The 22,538-nt window shown below is 34.6% G+C and overlaps 1 protein-coding gene and 1 pseudogene across 2 annotated transcripts in view; one reads left to right on the top strand and one right to left on the bottom strand.

Moving 5' to 3' along the window:
• The window catches only part of LOC149486208 (protein tiptop-like), a 219,624-nt gene that overhangs the window by 35,807 nt on the left and 161,279 nt on the right, over positions 1-22,538 (bottom strand). The window lies entirely within an intron of this gene.
• Positions 11,195-11,920, top strand: LOC149486209 (uncharacterized; annotated as a pseudogene).

Genomic DNA, 22,538 nt, shown 5'->3' on the forward strand with positions numbered 1-22,538 from the left:
AGTATTATTATACTCTGTGGGACGTAATTGCGAATTCACTTATGGAGGAGGCATTTACATCGGCATTTTTATAGGCCGATAGTGACTATAAAAATGTTGAGTTGTGTTTGCGGCGGTAATCAAGTTATGCGAGTTATTGACGGCCGCTTTTGTGCGCGCCGCGGCCGGTGTGGGGCGCAATTCGTCATTCCTTTTGTGGTAACTATTATTGTTTGTGATATAGTAAAAATATTATATGAATATTTACAATTAAGTGGGAGTATGTATCTAAGTACAAGTTAACTTTCAAAGTTCATTGACTTTACTATTTTTCAAAAAACGGAAAGGATGGTAATGTTTTTCTTTTATTAATGGATAAAATATTATATCTGTATGGACCTGGAACTGCATGGATAAAGGGACTTTAGGAAATATAGCATTATATATTATGACAATAAAACGGCAATGAAAACATATTCGTTCATAGTACGGTACTCTACATTTAAATTAAATTAATAAAATGCCGCATCCAAATTTTAGTGAACCGCGTTGCATGTGATGTCATTCATAACTCGAAGGAGTCGCCTCCGAGCGTCCTTTAAAAACTAATATAAATACAACATGGAACTAGATTTTTCCTTTTACATTTGAACTGATAAATTTTAACATTAAACTATTCAAAAGGCAATAGTTTGATTGAGTAAATCAAATCAAATCTGTTTATTTGCTCTTATGTGGTCATACAAAGTACGACCTTACGTACCTTAGTACGCTAAATCTGATTTTGATATAAAGAATAATTATCTTTATTATGCTTAATAAATAATCTTATTTATTAGATGTTTTATCTGAAATAAATTGCATAACATTTATGTGTTATTAGTTAATATATTAATACGCAAGATCGTCTAAAAGCACGTACATATAAGAGCGTTACCTGTACGTATAAGATAATAAAATATATATCATGGTCTCCTGATTAATAAGCTGATTTTTATAAGATATAGTTTATACCACAGACATGTATCAAGATAGACTAAGCGAGTGTATGTACTTCCCGTGTCCAAACTAAGTTTATGAAACTTACTTGACGCTGGCCTACACTCAGTCCGCGCTTGCAGTTCGCCAAGGAAAGACGTGAAGCTGAATAAAGTAAAATGCCGAATTGCGCCGTTATAAACTGTAGAAACTCCACAGCTGTGAGTGGCCGAGTTATCGGAGATGTTTCCTTCCACTGGTAAGTAATTTTCTAATCAGAATATGCACTATTTATTTTAAAATCAAATAAAGAATATCTGTGGAAAACGATCGTGACAAACATGGATACCAAACCATACGCAATGATTCGGAATACATTGCGGCTTTTACTTGGCACGGTAAAGATCGCGTCCTATGATAATAAGCCATGAATAGCGTCTTCTCATTTTTCTGTTCTCATTTTTCTGTCCAATTTTGTGGTTAGTGATGTTCATTTGATGCAACAGTTCTCGATTCTAATCGATTTTATAATCGAACAGAAAAATGATAATTTGAAGGAGCAATTTTTCAGAAAAAAAGGCATAGATTTTTTTTGTCATTTAATACGACTTGACCTAGAACTTTTAAGTATTTTAATACAAAGGTACTAAAAATAAATATTATGACATGGACGCCATTAGTTAAAGTGTCATCTTGGGAGTTTTTTAAGAAAACTCCTTATTGCTTAGACTATGTTTGTTTTTTCAGTTTTCCAAGTAACCCGAACATAAAAGAAAAATGGATCGATGCAACGGGACATAAAGATTGATTGATTGACAGTTTCATTACTTTCTTTCGATGGCCTCTCTAGTACGTAGTACATGGTAACTCAATGGGCATATGTAAGAAAAAGCTAAAACACATTAGTTTGCTTGTTAGAATATTAAAAGGTTTATAACTTTATTTTATCATTCCTCTGTCTATGGTAATTATCATTTTTCTGTCTTGAATCGATTTAGTAATCGATTACGATTCATTTATTTGACTACCTCTTAGACATAGATCTAGTTTAATCTGATTTCTTTCGATTTACTTCGATGGGATAGGATCATAGGACGATACTAGAATCGCCGCGCGAGTGGCGTCCTAATCGATTTAGCGTAAAATGAAATTACCATCACTAAAAAGCGCTCGTGACGTCATAACGCGTCAAGGTCAGTACAAAAAATATGACACGCTTGGTTTTCATACAGATCGCGGTACTTGCGTTGTCTACTTAATAATATATGTCTGTGGTTTATACCGATACGCAAATACAAGTAGAGTTACTAAGTATATAGGTCCCAACTTAAAGACCAATATCGGATTTGATTAAAATTGTATTTATTTTAACTTTCCGCCCGCGGCTTCACCCGCGTTTTCAAAGAAAAACCCGCATAGTTCCCGTTCCCGTGGGATTTCCGGGATAAAACCTATGTGTTAATCCAAGTTACCCTCTGTATGTGTGCTAAATTTCATTGTAATCGGTTCAGTAGTATTTGCGTGATAGAGTAACAAACACACACACACACACACACATCCTCACAAACTTTCGCATTTATAATATTAGTAGGATAACTAAACCCCCTTGAATTGTCAAAACAAGACCAATTGGAACAATAACAGGAGGCACCAGCTTTCAAATAACAAAATAGAAACATCAAAATCGGTTCAACGAATCGAAAGTTCTGAGATGACAAATTATAAAAAAGTCGTCAAACGGCCGAAAAGCTGTGCACAATTCGATAAATTAGGACATATTTATTTATTTTACTCTTTAATACAACTAAACAGACTTACAAACTAAAGAATACAAAAATAAAAGCAAGAAGCAGTTTAGTGTATTTGGCGGCCTTATCACTTAGTAGTGATCTCTTCCAGGCAACTAGGGCAGAAGGTAATCAGCTCAATTGAGTTATAAATAAGTTAGACATACACCTTAAATGACATCAATCCAACTCAAGGTATTCGATAATTTATCAATCTATCTATATTATAGGAGTTAAATTTTAAAAGATAAAAAAAATATATATAGCATTGATAAACGCACGATAAACGAAGTTATTTTTAAGTGCAATAATTTATAAGTACGAAATAATCGTTGATAGATGTGTGACATTTATCATTTACGCAGGTGGAGGTATTTTATCGAAAACAAGTAAATTTTAATGTCCCATAATAAGATTAAATATGACACAAATCTCTCATGGACATATCATTTTTATACGTCCGGGATTATACAATAATTCTTGATTAATTCATCACTCGGTAATAAAAACTTTTATGTCGATATAAATCTATGAATTTTTAACGATGAAATCTATAAGAATCTAGAAAACAACATTTCAATTTCATTTTAAACAGTGACACATTAATTGAACAAATGTTATTAAGTATGTTTATTTCATCTGTTTGTCCTGAACGGTTTATACTAACTAATCGGCTATAACCTATAACGCAGTTCTTTAGTAGGTAATTTTAATTTTGTACAAAGACGTAAATTTCATTAAGTTTGAATATTAAGAGTTACGGTATTCAGTGACTTTTTTATCATACTTAAATCCTACCAATATAGGAACATCATATTTTTTGTGGAGAACCTTTTAATTTTACGTATTATTTGAAACTTTTTTTATTAAAAGAGTAGTTACTTAAATAAAATACATATTATTATTTATAAAAAAGCACCAAAGCCCTTACAGAGTTAACCAACATCAAAACCATATGAAAAAGGAACATTCGAGAAAAAACAATACATTCAATTAATAAACTTGACACTCTCTCAATCAACTTGGAACTGTCATCATTTAGGCGCCAGAAGAAAAAAAATTCTCTCCGTCGAAAGCTCCGGAAGGCGAGCTTACATCAATCAGTATATCAGCTTATCGAGTGAAGAAATTAAAATAAAAAATTTATCAAATATCAAACGCGGGAACCGTTTTTTCATAGCGGAATTAAAACCCGTTACTTTTGATTTTTTTTCATAATCAATCGTTGCAGGCAAATTTTCCGATTACATTATTTCAATAAATTTTATCAAATTAATTCGCAGAATTGAACATTTTTGTTTTAAGATACACACTAGTAGGTACAACAAATGCCTAAAATTGACGTCATTCTGAAATATATTTCAAAAGACATTTTTTTTTGTAAAACTTCACACTTAACTAACGATTCAAATTTAACTTTATCTTTTTAAAAATATGTAGTTACTTCGCTACAAAAACCCTTTATCAAAATCTATATGACATCCCATCACCCACCAAATATACAACTGCCCAATTAAATCAATGTATATACTTCTATATTCTATAACATCAAAGCATCAAAAAAACGTCCTTCACATTTCTGAACGCCTGGTACATCAGTCAATCGCGCGGCTGACAAATTTATTATAAAACTTTTTTTGAAGTCCATACCGAGGACCAATGTATCAGTTTCCGGTCGTCTGTCCGTCATCAGAAATAACAATATTTTTAATGAATGTACCTTTTTGATGTCGACTAATACGCGATAACACATTTATAAGCAACATGGTGATGTCCGTGTGATATTTTTGAATAACATTTAAATATTTCGTGTCTCCGGTGTCATTGCATACTTGGTATTCGTAATCATTCGATGCAATATATTTAAAAACATTTTTCAAACAACTCTCCATTAAAATTAAAATATAATCTTTAATAAGACACTAAAACCGACATTATTGTTTAATTATGCATTAATATCCTTTTATACGTAACAAGATAAGAATTTTGGAAAGCGGATATTGGCTTATATACGACTGAAACCATAAAAAATACACCATAAAACTCTTCTGTTTATTTTAAAATTATAAAACCTTTAACCCCTAAACACTTTCACGTAATCATATGCAAAATAGATAAATTTAATAGGAAAACAAATAAAATCTCCGCAGTAATATATAAAAACAGCAGGCGCCACGGGAGGCAACTTGTATGCTTTAATTACATGCCAACTCAATCACATAATCATATGATTTATTTATAAATAGATAGAAATTGAAGGTAATGAAGATATTATGTTCATTTGTCTTTTAGTAATTAAAGGTTTCTAATTATATGCGTCATAATTTAAATTTTAAACACATTTAGCGCCGATTTTTCATTCCTTGGTTAAAATTTATCCGTCCAATAAAGTATTACACGCACATTTTAAAATGTCACCTGTAAACTGTCAAATAGGAACAATTAGAATATATTTTTGAAATGGTAGTTTAATACGTTATTCGATGAATAAGTTTTAACCAAGGATTGAAAAATCAGCCCTTACAAGAATAATATTCCTTGATTATCTGATTGACTGTTCAACCCACAAAAATAATTATTACTTACCCACTAAAATTCGTATGCGCTAAATGTTATGATGATTTATATAAGTGCCCTTAAATGAAATACATTCTACGAAGTAGGAACTAAGAATGCTCAATTTAAAATGGACCGTACAAAATTCAATTACCTACGAGCGTGAAAAAATCAAATTAGTGCCTAACTAGCTACTTAAAATCAGCGTCCGTCCGATAATAATTGACGAATTAGTATTCCTATGGCGTGCTGGTCACTGCATCAAGACGCTTCAATGCGAAGACGGCCAGGGAATGCTACGTGCGCGTTATGGGCTCCTGGTACTTCATGCCTTATTACCGTCTATTATGTATGGAAATGTGTTTGTTTGTACGTGCGTGTGTCAGAGTATGTGTGTTAGTTTATAGTTAGTTTACCTACTCTTAGAAAATGGTGTTATTTATATTTTATGTAGAGCTCACATATTTTATTGAGTCGCATTACTCAACAGATTAATCAAATAAAAAAAAACCGGCCAAGTGCGAGTCGGGCTCGCGCACAAAGGGTTCCGTAGCAGCAAATATAATAAATTACAGTTAAATCAACCTATCTCAAAAACTATAAGAGATACTTTGATCAAACCAAAAATCGTTGAAAGAGTTAATTAGCATGCATCACCTCTATTTTTTTTAGAATTTTATACCCCGTAGTTATAAAAATAGAGGGGGGGGGACATACTTTTTACGACTTTGAGAGCTGATATCTCAAAAACCGTTCACTTTAAGAAAAATGTTTTTTAGAAAACTTTATATCATTTTAAAAGACCTTTCCATTGATACCCCACACGGGTATGTACATCGAAAAAAAAAATTTCATCCCTCAGTTACATGTATGGGGGGCCCCACCCCCAATTCTTTTTTTTACTATTTAGTGTCATATTTTTGTAGCGGTTCATACAACACATATTCCCATCAAATTTCATCACTGTAGTACTTATAGTTTCCGAGTAAATCGGCTGTGACAGACGGACAGACGGACAGACGGACAGACGGACATGACGAAACTATAAGGGTTCCGTTTTTGCCATTTTGGCTACGGAACCCTAAAAATAACCATACGAAGTATGTATACGTATGTATTAGAAATAATTTTCAATATTCGTTCCAAATATTTAAGACCATTCAAGACACAATGATCTCCTAGTACAACGTCCACAATAGACCCACGAAACATAATTAGAGAGAAAAGCGAAGCAAGTAAAAAAAGATGCACCAAATGAACAAAATGCACCCAATCACAAGACTGACTTCATCAAAAGAAATCCGCAATAGCGAGACAGTTCGTCCGTGGAATACAAAGAGGCGGGAGGGAGACACGAATACGCGAGGTGGCGGGGGGGACCGGGACAAAAAACATTTGCTTCCACTAACGAAACAATCGCGGGCATAATTGATTTTAACTTAGACTCTGCAAATGAAGTGAAGCAGGGGGAGGTCACCGTGTGACGGGAATAGGAAAGATTTCTAATTGGATAGGTATGTTATTTACAGACTTAATTCTTGCTCAGACGTTTAATGCTTGGTGGAACAGGCCCTTAGTGTTGTGGTGCTGTGAGACAATACTGGCCAAGCCCGATTCGAGCACTTGTTTCAAATTATTTTCGTAAAGAACTGCTTTCCGAATCAAATTATTTAAAGTAACTAAAATTTTTATTTAAAAATAATCAGAGCCTCCTGAATATTAAATGTTTTTTTTCAGTCAAGATTAATTTTCACTTCCAATAAAAAAATGACCTTGTGAAAGTTTTAAAACTTGAACTTGAAGTTTGAAATGAAAACTTATTTGCCACGAATTAATTTTTATTCACTTTGTAAATTGTTACAATTGAATTGGAATCTCGTTACTATAGGCAAGTCCTCTTAATCAGGTGAACACGGCAAATTTAAATAAACACCACTGCACCCAGTCCGGATTCATTAGTTAGAAATCATTGCCACATTATTGTGGTTGCGTCTTGGCGGTTCTACATTTCTATATACCTTACGTCTGCGTGATTACTGATTCTTTGGAGGTTAATTATAATATATACAACTAGCGGTCCGCCCCGGCTTCGCCCGTGGTACCATGTTTACGTTTTTTTTCATAAGAACCATCCTCATAGATTCCGCAGCGCACGCGATGACAGAATTTTTATGAAGGAATTTTTTACACCTTTATTGCAGTTTTGGTAAGGATCTCTAATTTTTTTGAAAATGCAATATACCCTATGTTGCTCAGTGAAGATGCAGGCTTTCTAATGGTGAAAGAATTTTTGAAATCGGTCCAGTAGTTTATGCGTGAAAACCATACATACATACATACATGCATAATTACAAACCTTTCCTCTTTATAATATTACTATAGATATACATTATAGTATAATGCGCTATATCCACCATAGCGCACTTCAAGCGTGTTTTTATTAGAAAAAAATGGTATTGGACTAGTTCTCGAAACTTGTTCAATTTCGACTGACATACGCATAAAAATTAAACTATATATTTTACTATTGTACATACCCAGTAAAAATATTCAACAGCTGCTTTATGGAAACTTTACGACAATTCGCGTACATAAAGTGTAAAACATGTCAATTCTATGTACCCCATACGGCATACCTCCTATCATGTTTCAAATTCACTGGTAGTCAATTCTGAAAGCCTAGTAGCACATGCTATAACTGTAGCAAGATAAGGGTCGTGCCTGACCGGGCTACTGCACGTCGAGATCGCACCGCGCGATTGTCGCGCGTTGATAAAGTCGCAAGATATGGTGAAGGATGCTGTGCTTTACTGTTCTTAAATCAGACAGGTAATACTTTTAATACTAGAGGTCCCGATGGATTTCGTATCAGAAAAACCAGACCAAAAACAATAAACGAATTTGAATTTGAAATTAAATCAGAATTTGTAACTTCTTCAGATTATATTTTTTCTAATGTTCAAAAACCGTTTTTAATTTTACTTACTTGTAGTGTTAGTAATAAGCAGGTACTCGTAAACTTAACATACCTGAAACAAAAAGTTGCAAATTTAAATACAGAACATGTAAGATTAAGTAGAGCAATCATTTTCTTGATCTCTTTAAAATCAAATTAAATACAATAATGAATTGTGTTCAATTTTTATAAATTTAAAGATGGAAATTTGGACAACAAAATAAACTTTTCTTCGAAACAAAAATTAACCAGGGGAAAGAGCATATACAAGTACATGAAAATATGCGTAACACCTAGTGCGAGAAAGCGAACCAACCTCTACAATTAAACATATTTCCCAAATGCCAAGCAACTGCCAGAGCATATTTGGCTCAAATGCTCCTACAATTACCGCCATAAAAGGGGCTTAGGGGCCTTCCCTAATCCATTTACGATATAAAGACGAATAAATCAAACTTTACCACCTACACGTGTTGATAACACACACATACACACACACAAATGGCAATTGTCTCCCGCTGAAATATGGCCCGTGGCAAGTTGTTTTGGATGAGTGGTACTTTATTTAAATTGTGAACTTGGTAGTGCCCCCCTGCTTTGGCCGCATTTTTGTTCCTATTATAAGTTTGGCGAACGATGTGTGCTTCTAAAAACACAGCAAATGCAGGAGAGATGCTCTTTATCTACCTTATATTTACCAGTTTGTAATATTTTGTAAATTGCGTTTTTAAAAGTAGCTACATCATACTTTATAACGAAAATAGACATCTTTGGTAAGTAATAAAATATTTTCCGATCATCGCTTATACCATAAACCGACGAGCACATAATATTTCACTACTGACCCCAGAACCAAGCAAGTTGAACCAAATAAATGTATTAAAAAAAAAAACAAAACCCACCTAGAAAACTGTATCACCGAGCGAAGGGTTAAGATAAGTACCAGACAGGTATCATTATGCGGGCATACTTAGGGGTGGGGGTTGCGGGGGTGCGAGAGGTGAGGGGGGGCGGCAATTTAATTCTGTCCACGCTCTAATAATGACCGTCATAATTCGTTCAAAGTGTCCGGTCGGGGACGCTTTAGCCCCGGTGGAGGCGATTCCTTTGCATCTACCCCCCTTAATTACATTTACCTTGCACATTCGAGGTGATATTTTACGGTTTTAATACGCTGTTGTTATTGTATGAGATGTCTTAAAAGTTTCGTGTTGTGGTATTTTGGGGATTAGAAGTGACAGTTTGGGAAACGACGTGGTTGTGTGTCTGTTTATGAATTAACTAAACCTAAAAAAAGTAGAAATAATAGATCATTTTGAGTATTCTTCTTGAATCGTGTTTTGATTGTTGGTACATTGAGGCCAGGAGTTAATTTTTATAATAAAGTTTTCAAAGGTTGTTTCCCATAGAATAGATGCTTGATAAATTAAAAATATAGAGGGCAATTGAAACTGTATTACATAAGAAGAATTACATCCTACTTCACTATCATGATTCTACCAACTTACATTACACCATATAATCACATGAACATACAGAATCATGGTAATTCAACCTGAATATGGTAATCCTGACCAATATTTGCGAAGACCCATGCGATAAGGAAATTTACAAAAACAGATATAATATTAGCAATAGATTACTGTTAACTTGTATCTATAGAGTACAGAATAAATAGTAATCAGTAGATTTGCTGTAATCTCGGCCACTGATAAAATTAAAGGCGTTATTTACGAGAGATAAGAAATTGTTCTTTCGTTCCTGATTTGAAGGGATGATAATAACAATTAACGAAGTAATAGTAAATTAATCGATCATTAAATTAATTAAGTAGGTACATTTCAAAATTTGGCATTGTTAGATAACCATCAGAGTTTTATGTAGGTAATCATGTTGTAGAAAGAAAACTCCAACACGACTCCTGACTATGAATTATTGCAAATATTTGGTACAGATGTGCTTAATATGTAGGGTTGGTATTTCCTTATTGATTTTATTAAGACTCGTGCATTATTGATCATTATTAATATTGGCTAGACGGTATTTATAACATTTAATACCTAAGATTAAATTATCTTCACTCGAAAACATTTATGATTTTCAAAAGTACTATAATAGGTGTAAGACAAAATTTAATTTTTACCTAATAAGCTCTAAAATTATATCTCTAAAATATAATATATGCATCATCTCATCATACAATATGACGATTAAAAGGGATAGCAATATCGTCAATGTGTATGATCCCAACAGGGTACAACAAAAATAACATAAACGGCGTATAATTCAGACCCAACAGAATTAGCATTTACAAACAAACAAACCGTGTAATCCAAGTAAAATATCACAAACGAACAGACAACACTAATTCTAACCCGACAATAACCATTAACAGGGTCTATTAACACAAAACATAACATATTTAGGGATGTGACGGCCGCTATCGATGTAAGGTAAACAGGGGGGTTTTATCGACATCGACAAAAACGTCGACTCAGTTAAAGCGACCGCCACTAAATACGGAGTGAGAAAGGCTATTACAATATTTGCTAGAATCTCGTTATTTTTAAGTATCTCGCCAGCGGTTCTCAAATTACGGCGTGGGGGGAGATTAAACTTGCTGTTATGAATATGACGACTATGGGGAAGAGATGGAAATATTTCGTTCAATTTTAATTATACAGAACGTATACTAACTAGCTCGAACTGAAACATAACGTAGTAATTAATGTTTTACGTTAATATTTAAGAATTTTAATATTATTATAAAGACTAGTACAAGTCAAGTTTTGTTCTATTTAAATAAAAAAGCAACCCAAAATACGTACGCATAAAATAAAACGTAAAAATTAGTAATACTAAACCACCAGTCGTTGGCGAGCACATTGGTAATTAATTAAGTATAGAGAGTATTAATTATCCATAATGGAAACTAGGGTTGTAACGGAACTCCGCCTCCGCTTCCGTTACTGCGGAACTTCCGCAACGAATTTAACCTCCGCCTCCGCATCCGCCTCCGCAAAATTTATGCGGAGTCATATCGGCAGTTCATTTACGATCACAAACAATGCGCAAGGAGCGACGCTAGGCGACGCGGCCGCTCGGCTGCGTGTTTTCAAGTGAAATGGTTCAGTCCGAACTAATACGTTTGCTAACCCTTTATGACTCGAATGTTGCAAGCCGAGTTGACAATGATGAACCTTCTGTAGCCAAGAGAGCGAGATTAGCATCAAATGCGAGTAATGTTGACCCAAGCACAAGTTTCGAGATTTTGTCACCAATACAAAGTGTGCATTCCAACCTGGCTGATATGTTGAAGAATTGCAGTGATAAAGAGGAATCGGAAAATGACAGCATGGATACCAACAGCAACCTCATGATATGGAAAACACTAATTAATGAATATAATAAAGAAAATAGACTCCAACTAAATGAAGATCCCTTATTGTGGTGGAGATATAACATTAAATATAAAGTTTTTGCTCCCATAGTTCGCATTTACTTATCGGCGCCACCAAGTTCAGTGCCAAGCGAACAGTTATTTAGTGCTGCTGGTTTAATTTACGAACCCTTGAGAAACCGCTTATAAGGCGAAAAAGCCGCAAAGCTTTTGTTCGTAAAATATAATTTGGCTCTTGTCAATTTTGATTACTTACTAAGATGAATCATGAACATGTATGTTATATATAATATAAATAATGGTTGCTGACTCTATTAATCATAAATTTATTTATATTTTCCCAACAAATTTCACCTCCGCCTCCGCCTCCGTTAACCTCCGCATCCGCGGAGGCGAACCTCTTCACCTCCGCATCCGCCTCCGCCTCCGCTAAGTAGGCCTCCGTTACAACCCTAATGGAAACCATAAAAAAATGTAATTCAGAAGAAGATTAAAAAAAAATTGTGTAAGTCTTCTCATACGCTACAGAGGTACCAGGACTTCATACTAGGTGCAGAGATGAAAAACTTTGAGCACCAGCGCGTACAGTGCGCGACGTCATAGCGCCGCGACGTGGGGTTGTAAATTATAATGTTTTATGGTTTAATACTGCAGATAAGGCGAGGGTAAGGAGCCTATTATTAACCGTGTTAACCGACCCGCGTGGGGAGGTGTACATGCGATTTTCTCGTCGCACTGAGTAGGTATACTTGCGATTTGCTGTGTGTAGAGTTATTTTTAATATCTCTGCGTAAGCTCTTATTTATCCAACAATTATTTTGAGACGATGCCTTTTGGAATGTCAATAATTATAAAATTCGTATATTTTGTCTACTTTTACCTATTTATAAGAATAAGATAAGTCTTATTCAGTACAACATGATTCCTTCAAATTCTAATTATAAATAGAAACAAACATGAACTTTTAAAATAAATGTAAATTAAAAATCCTATTACTATTATAAAGGCGAAAGTTTGTATGGATGTTTGTTACTCTTTCACGTAAAAACTACTGAACCGATTACAATAAAATTTAGCACACATATAGAAGGTAACTTTTTAGTTTTATCCCGGAAATCCCACGGGAACGGGGACTATGCGGGTTTTCCTTTGAAAACGCGGGCGAAGCCGCGGGCGGAAATCTAGTTAAATAATAAATAAATAAAATACCGTTAATATTTATAATATAGGTATATGTAATAAGGTAATAAATTTACTCTTTATCATAAAGACTAGCATCAAGTCCGACACAATCGCGCGACCAGTCGCAACATCCAGTCGCACGTCTACTCCCCCGAATATGATTTTTAACGAGCCATCCCCAAGTATGTAATTGTTCGAATACGGCCATAATCGTTATTTACGAAGCGTGCACGGCGCGAAATTATTTTTTATTGTTTTCATTTCACATAATTATCAAGTGAACAACTTCCGATGTGATTAAATACATGATTAGCATATGAAAAGAGTTTCTATGCATCTTTGTAAGGGAATTAATATATTTTTATAATTACATCCGTTTTGTATAAAATGCACTTTGTATTGTGACGGAAATTTTCTTAACAACGTTTTGGTCTTTATTTCGCATTTTAAAATGTATTTTAACTATTATATATTTTTAGAGTTTGTGGAAGTCGTAACAATTACATTTTCCGACTTATTCTTATTAATTTCAGTCTAAATTAAATAATAAATAATCAAATATTCCGGGACATTTAACCACACGCTATCTAAACTGAACTAGGTTAAACTGATACTGTGAGAACTAAACAGCTGAAAATAAACTGTAACATGTCATATTGTAAAAACAATCAATTTTATATCAATCATACACACAGCTATTGCTGGCATAATAGCTTTTGAAAATAACTATATTCTAGCTTTCATTTAAATGAAGAAAAATGAATTATGTGTCTTGCAGCATTTTATTTATTTATAACAGAAGACAAAACTAAATTTCATCACATTTTTCCAATAGCTCAACCCATTCTGGTTAAATTAATAGCAGCGTGGCTACGAACTGGATCAAACAACGATAAACATATTTTCCTATCATTTGCTTTTTTTCTTTCTTCAATACATTCCTGACCACTCGAACATTGCAATTCTGTATGCACTATGGGCCAATTCCCATTTAAATCACTTGCCAAATTTAAATATTATCACAACTAAATACAGCGTGGCCAAAATAAAACATTATAACAACATTGGGCTCATAAACACTGGTGTATCCCATAAAATGATAAACAAACGGCGCCGCGGTTTGGCTTCCAATAGTTGGCCGACATTTTTGTGGGCTTCTTCAATCATACAACCTGTGGTCGGTGCATGTGCTGTTCAAAGTATGCGTTTTTGCAAACATACTGTATAGTATTCATGTGTTCCTGGTAGCTGTTTTGTGTAGAGAACTGCATTTATGCAAAATATTTGGAATAAGTTAACTTGTAAAAAAATTACACCTCTAATAGACGACATTTGGACGGACGGATAGTCTTATGGACGTAAATCTGCAATAGGAAAAACTTAACAGCATCCATGTTTCATTTCAAATGAAACATAGCAAATAATTTTTGCATAGAAAAAAGTGCACTAACCACAAGTGAAACACGCAGAAATCATAACAACAATCTATCCAAAAAACGTCCGAAAGCCTTAAACCGAAAAAGCCCGGTAGATTTATAAACTGGCCCGACGCTAACATACTTTCACATGTCAATGGCGCCGCGTAAAAGCGTAAAAAATAAATGAAAAAAAATCACAACACCGCGTACATGCATCTTTTTCACTCGCTGACAAATGGGCCGAAAACGCGGGATGAGTCGGATGAAAAATCATTTGCAAACCCTGACGGCGCTCGCTTAGCCGGCCCGCCCCGGCCACTTTTTAACCGAACGCCATCAATAAAACGGAGAAAAAAAGCCGTGACTCCGCTAGGTACGTTCGCACCGACGACCGTATAAATCAAGCACAGCGCTGGCGTGGAGTCGCCCGAATTGTGGCGTTTTATGGCCTTTTGATTTACACGGCCACTATTGTCGCGTATTTTAATGCATTCGATAACCCGTGTTGCAAAAAGCTCAATGGAACTGCGATTTGTGACGTTGAGTTCCGTAAATAAAACTCTGACAAATTTTATTTCGACCGCGTTGTGCTGCACAAGTGCGTGGCATGTATTGTCTTGAGTGATTGTGAAATATGTTCCACTTTATTTACAGCGTATGATGTTTTTGGTTAATCAATTAAGTTGTTTTGAAAGATAAATGTCTCACGTGTAGTAACAGCGTCTAAATCGACAATTAATAAGGACTTTGTTCGTTACATTATTTTTAACACGCTTATGAACCTTATCGAAAAATTTAATAAACAATCCATCACAGATTATAGAAATACAATAACAAGTACCAATACTATACTTTTAATTTAATCATGATTAAACATTTAATCTTATACCTACTTATAACAAACGAATACATTTCTTCACAACATAATTTAATAAACAGTTCATACCTCAACATGGAACAGAGTTGAACAAATCTTACTTTACAGAAACCCATAAAAACAGAACTAACAGCGACTCCACGCCACCCGTATCAAATGACACTGACGGCCGGCCCATCACGCCCGATCAACTGGTGTTCCAAACCTCACTCATTCACTCACTCACTCATTCAGATCTCGAGTGATCGAGGATCACTCTCGAGGACCTTGAAATCATTCAAAGACTTACCTGTTCGGTTTTTTATAATCTGCAACAGATGGTGTGGCTTTTTGTGATGCTTTTGCTTTAGATGCATATTGTTAACGGATTAATTTTGGGCCGTTTGGTCGATAAAAATATTATTAAAAGTGAGTTTAGTTTTAAGTTTGTGTTCTGTGACCTTGATGTTTTTTACGCCTTAATAAGTTTAATGAAGTATGGTGGGTGATGAACTTAGGAATAAAAACAAAGTTTAAAAATAGCCATTTTTTATTTGAATCCTACACTTTACTTATGATAGGTACTTGAATCAATAGTTTTAAAATACTTGTAGCACAGTAAAATAAATAATAGTTTAAAAAAACTAAAAAACACGCTTTTAGTTCGGTTTTCTATAAAAAGCGTGTTTTTTATTTTTTTTAAACTATTATTTATTTTATCAAATTAGTGTATTGTCATCGGTCCTCAATAAATCTACAAAGTTTGAACGAAATCTGGCCGTTTAAAGTGGGTCAAAATCGCGCCCAAAGAAGTCGGTTACAAACATACAAACATACAGGTGAAGCTAATATAAAGCGTGTAAAAATAGAACGTATGATAAAATAATGCATAGGAAAAATGCATAAACTCACAAATACGTATATATCCATACTTAATTCAACTTAACAAGATCGTATAAAGCGCAATACATTGGCCTACAGGCTACACTCCATACTCACAAAAAACGGATACTATCCAATCACACCGCACCCGTCCACCTTCTCCATCCGATTTCCAATGAATAAAAAACAAACCAATCCCAAGAACGCGTTAACTAAATCCTCAATAAACGGAGAATATCACCGCGTTCGCAAATAATCAGGCGTTATCGAAAAACCTTGGTAGCATTCGCTGCACGTCCATAGTACTGATTGACGCGAGACGTCCACCCCCCCTCCCTCACACTCCCCCCGCGCCTTCTCGCCACCCCCCGCCACCCCCTGACCTGTGATCTGAGTAAGAAACATGTGAAAAATGTCATTAATGCACTCCCCTAGACGGTCAATAGATCTGGGGGCACGGCAGTGCCCCCGCCAAGTCGAGCAAAAAAAAAGCGGCACGGCCGTACCATCCTTTTCTCGAAGCAATTCGGGCCTTTTTCGACCCCCTATAATTCGGTTGTGGATAAAGCAAGAAACCTGAATCTTCAGTAACTAATCCGGCATTGTATAAACACGGAATATTTAAAATTTCAGTCAATTTGAACCAGTAGTTTAAGAATGACAACTTGTTAAAGTTTCTAAATTTTGTCACTCACTGACTCACCGATCATCAAAAGTCCAAGGCACTTCTAGCAGACTTAGAAGCTTCATATTTGGAATACATATAGAGTTTAGTGTCTTTATCATGGGAAAACTTAAATATTTTGTAATTTCGGTCCAGTTTTCCAAATACACCAACTGCATCAATAACTTTGTAATCCCATATAAATATATGGGATTACAAAGTTATTTATGCAGTTTGTTAAAATAATCAAGTCGTTAGAAGTAGATGGTATCAAAAAGAAAGGCTCTACAAAAAGAAGTGAGATCCCATCAAAAACATCCTGTAAAAAACCCAAGTCTCGCAGCTCAGTCTTTCTACCGTCAAAAGTTGTGAGATCCATGTAATACCAAGTCGGTTAATCTATTTAGTGTCTACTTGAAGGACCTTCTGTCTTAAGTTATTACATAAGTTATTATCATGCCAATATTAAAAATATTTAACGTTTTAAACAAATAGATCGACTTGGACATCGCTTGATTTGATTATTAGTATGTATCACACTACACAGCACGACGGGCCAGCGACCAACAGGAACGAGAGTTTCAATCGCGTGAGGCGCGAGAGACTAAAGAATCTAATATAATATTGTAATATTCATTTTGTTTTCATGCGATGTCCAAGTCGATCTATTTGTTTAAAACGTTAAATATTTTTAATATTGGCATGATAATAACTTATGTAATAACTTAAGACAGAAGGTCCTTCAAGTAGACACTAAATAGATTAACCGACTTGGTATTACATGGATCTCACAACTTTTGACGGTAGAAAGACTGAGCTGCGAGACTTGGGTTTTTTACAGGATGTTTTTGATGGGATATAGGTTTACGTATTTCTTGTATTGCTTTATCGACTACGTTTCGTCTAGTTTTTGTTCTGTGCCGTCTGAGATACGAGTGCTCGTTTCGATTGTTTTATTTCGTTGGAGACTTTAATTTAAGAATTTAATTGGTGTTTAAAAAGTGTAATTGCAAATTGATATAAAAATATCACTTTTAAGCTTAAACACACGTTTAAAGTTCATTTAAAGTAATTTTCAAATAAATCAATGTAAAAACGTCCGGTACACAGATCGAGCTCAAAAACTGAACAAAACAGTGAAAGGGGAGACCGGGCGGAGTGGCGAAGTTTGTTAATTTGGGCGAGCGATTCAATCCGCGCACGAATCGTGCATAACTTTGAATTGCACAGTTTAGAATAAATGGCTCGTCTTGTAGACGCTTTTCAATGTATTTTTTTGTAACTAGCGTAAGAATCGTAGTGACGAAAAAGAACACAATTGCATTCACACTCATTAGTGGTTCTTTGTATTTGCTGCAATGCGGGCAAGCTTAATATTTTTTTTAACTCCGTGACAAATAATGATGAGATATACGTCAAGATACGGATAAAAAAATCCATTATAGTGTCATTTTTATGCAAAGTTTTTAACGTCTTTGGATACATTTAACCTTTGATGTAGAATGAGGTACAAATACTAAAAACAATCTGGTATAAATCAGATAATCAAATCACTGTTCTTATAAATAAAATAAAATAAACCATAAGGACGGAACTCGGTTCTATTTTGTGAACTCTTCAGTTCAAACAATGTAACAAGCTACATCTCCTATTAGTACACAACATATAGAGACATCCGCATTGTTTACAGCATTTGGAGATTGAACAATCCACGGCCAACCCGATCAGATATCTTAATAACGTCCACATGGCGTCAAATAAAACCCGTCAATACAGACGCAATAACGCAAAACTCCAAACAATAGACATTAATAAGAGCGAATAACGCTAGGCCCCGCTATCCGGGATGCGCTTATTAAAACATTTCACCCGAGCAATATCTGGCGATGGCGACGTGCACAATATGTGCCGCAAACTCGGTCCGCATGTGACGACCTGTGGGAATCGCGGAGAAAACTTCATTAACTCCGGCGACCCCCTTCTCCTTACCCTCCTGACGGACCGGTCGCTTATTACGTCTCGGACGTGCCGCGAAAATCCTACAAATGTGACGGCCAATGATCGAGGGTCACGCTTCACTGGTTACGTATCTTTCGCATTTCGATTATGAGCGATTTGGAGTTTATTGCGCGATTGCATTGTTGTTACGGCGATCGACTTGACATATAAACTTATATATAATTTCTCATTTTTATAATTACAATGTTCAGAGACATCTCTTTACATGTATAGTTTAATAAATCGTGTAAGACAATAGTAATTAAAGCATTTCTGTATCGATATCTTGAGTACCTACTGAAAAATAAAAGATCCTTTCAAGTATTTATTTATTCCGAATAAACTTATAAAAACAAAGAAAGTATATATAAAGCTATCGCCAAGTATTAATAAAACACAATTAAGTCAGCAGAACCCAGTTTTGACTAAACCGATACTATTAAAAGATCACCTAATTCGTGTCTAAAAATTGACGTAACGTGGATATAGTTTCTTAGAACAATCGACCACACAACTCGTTGGTGAAGGGGACTCAAATGTCGACTGACGGTGACGAAAAATGGGCCGAATAGATGGACTTTTGATGTCCTGATGATTTGTCGACTTGATGACGTTCTTGGGATTTATTGTGTGAAAGAGATAAAAGCCGACGTTGAAGACGCGTCGCTGGTTTCAGAATAGAACTTTCTAAGATAATCTAAATAATTGCTGACTTCATATTTTTGTAGCAGTCATACTCTATTTTAAGATTGTGATTGATAAAATGTAGCAGTAAATTGTGTGAGCACGAGCAACATGATATGTAAAAGTTCTATTGAATACATAATTCAATATAATAAGAGTATTTTGAAAAAACACGTTAAAATATGTGCAGTGCAAACTTGACACTCATTTTGCTAATATTTATCTTAACACCCGTGACAAATAGCAAATTCTTCTTGTAATATTTACAAATGTCAAGCGCAATAATATTTAAAGAGTATTTCCTGAAAATGTCACAGCGATGACAAAACCAATGTTACTGGATCCCAAAATAGAGGTGTAATTAACAAATTTGTACCATGCATCGGGTTGTCACGCAGGCGTCATTCCTCACTGCTGTCACCGCGTGACAGACATCTTCGGTGGTCTGTCACGCGTGCCAAATATCCCACAGGAAAGATTATACGTTAATATTTTATTTAACTAGCCGACCGCCCTGGTTTCGACGAGGTTGAAGAAAACAAAATATGACACCATCCAACAAATAAAAAATATTAAACCATCACAAAAACCGTTGCAAATTTTGAAATGAATACAGTAAGATGCAGTAAGTACATGAATAAACAGAAAACTGAAAAATAAATATGACATATTCATTCCCAACATCCCTACATACAAAATGTGTCTCTTGCAACTTACTTACCAGTCTATAAATAACAATAAAAAGAGAATCAATCAGCCGTCCAATAAAATTAACAAGCAGATAATTCAACGGGAACAAATAAAGGCCGCACTAAACCCGTCACTGTCGTATTTCTTTACGGTCTCGGCGACCGGCGTCAATCACTTGTCAACGGTTGACGACCAGCCTAACTTGACACTTGGAATACTCTTAATCTTTATTGACACCACCCACCGCTCCCGAGCCACGCGATAACACGCTCTCCCACCCCCACAATAGAGCTCAACACTCACGCAAACTTATATGTGCAATCCACCTAAGTAGCCCCTTTAAAATTGTGATTTTTATTGATGTATCGTGGATTAAAAAATGAATGATAATATTTGATTAGCTCACCAATATAATGGAGTTTAAAATAAAGGTGACATAATACGGAATTTGTACGGACGTTTATTTTTAAGTGAAGCTGTAATTTATTTTTACAAAAAGTCGCGTTTGATAAATGAATTATTTGATTGAAGGCCGAATTAATTTTGTACAGAATTATTAAAAACTGTCGATCACTGACGCGTTTTAAACGTAGACTCCACAAAATTTTATTAAGTAAAATAAATGGAAATTATTATCATTTAATAGAGAACAATTTTTGGTAAATTGAAATTAAACACAGTGATTACTTAAATGAAAAATTAGTTTATGCAACGGATGCATCGATTTTGATGTTTGTATTAAATTGTTAGTGATATTGTATTGTATTGTTAGTATTTGTAGTTTGGCATTGGTTAAAGTTTACAAATTATGTAAGTAGGTATGTATAAAATTTTGGTATTTGATCAATTAGGTATATAATCTCATGTACGATCAATTCAATATCTATTTTTATATAGATACCATTTCATAATTAAATTTAGAAAAGAGATAGATAGATAGCATGTTATTGGTGATAGAAATCATAACAAATCGGTTTAATTTATTAAATTAATTAATTACTAGCTGACCTTCCGCCTCATCAATTAAAATTATTTTTTTTCACAAATTCTAATTGTTTGTTTTTATATATCCAAAACATATCTATAAATCTGCGAAACCAATTTTATTCCAAAGATGATGCCCGACTCGTTTTTACATAAAATAGAAACATTTAAAATAAACATCGACCGATTGAAAGCACGTCTCACATACAAATACTATTGATTTGACAATGTCCAAGACCACTTAAGCGTAGTGTACACTGTACTCGTTCATCACAGTTGACGTGTGCATGTGTACACCTGCTTTAGAATAAACAAGTTGCAGGACAAAGTTTAAGGTTTAGATAATCTCGCACGCTTTGGGATTGTGTGGACCTGCCCTAAAGTAACCTAACTTAACCTCTTAATTGTCGGATAGTCACGTATTTTTCTTAAGGTACCTCTAATTGGAGTTTGCTTACAATTTATGATCGCCTGGTTAAACGCGGTTACGAAAGATAGCCTCGCTAATAGTTATTTTTACTAAAGCATGAAACAGCGAAACTTTGAACTTATAAAATTTACAAAATGTCATCATTGCCCTATGCAATGACTATTGAATATTTCATAACAAAAAACTTTCATACACTATTTATTTCAATCACAATTTATTTCTTACTAGCTTTCCGCCTGCGGCTTCGCCCGCGTTTTCGAAGAAAAACCCGCATAGTTCCCGTTCCCGTGGGATTTCCGGGATAAAACCTAGCCTATGTTACTCGTGGATAATGTAGCTTTCGAATGGTGAAAGAATTTTTAAAATCGGTCCAGTAGTTTATGAGCCTATTCATTACAATCAAACAAACAAACAAACAAACAAACAAAGTTTTCCTCTTTATAATATTAGTGTAGACAAATAAATTATTCAAAAGCATATTTTTTTAAGTTGTAATTCGAAATCAATTTTTAAACAAATTTAAAATCTACTAGCATGTCCACACTAAGACCACCGTAAGTGTAACAAAACCCATCCACACATTGATTGATAGACGTTATTTTAGTTCATTAGGGAGCGTTATTGATATTAAGATGTACGGACCCACAATTATAATATTTATCCCGTCTAGACAGCATCCGTCAATCTTCAGCCCGACCCTCAAAAGGTGTTGAGATGCTCAATCTTTATAATAAATTCGTTTTTAATTTATCAATTTTAAGTGGGTGATTTATTTTGACCTGTTATGCTTTATTGATTGAGTCAAAATAGAATTGTGGCTGTCTGTTTTTATGATCCTTAGTGCTTTTTACAATGTGTTTTTCTTATGTTTTTGGTAGGATAGTATAGATGGTTACGCAGTATTTATACATAATAGAGAATGTATTATAAGGGTTTCTTTAACCAATCTTTACTATGAAAATTTTAATTCGTATACATTTTTAAAAATATAACATTATTGTTGCTAATTACATATTCTAATTTCTACCTGTAGACCAAATCTTCTTATCTTATATGGGGCATTTCACGCCAAGCGGACACAGATTTCAGGGTCA

This window comes from Colias philodice, chromosome 9 (genome assembly GCF_061535455.1).
Source record: "Colias philodice isolate Cphi_HAF_F1 chromosome 9, ilColPhil1 Martin Lab GWU primary, whole genome shotgun sequence".
NCBI classification, from domain to species: Eukaryota; Metazoa; Arthropoda; class Insecta; order Lepidoptera; family Pieridae; genus Colias; species Colias philodice.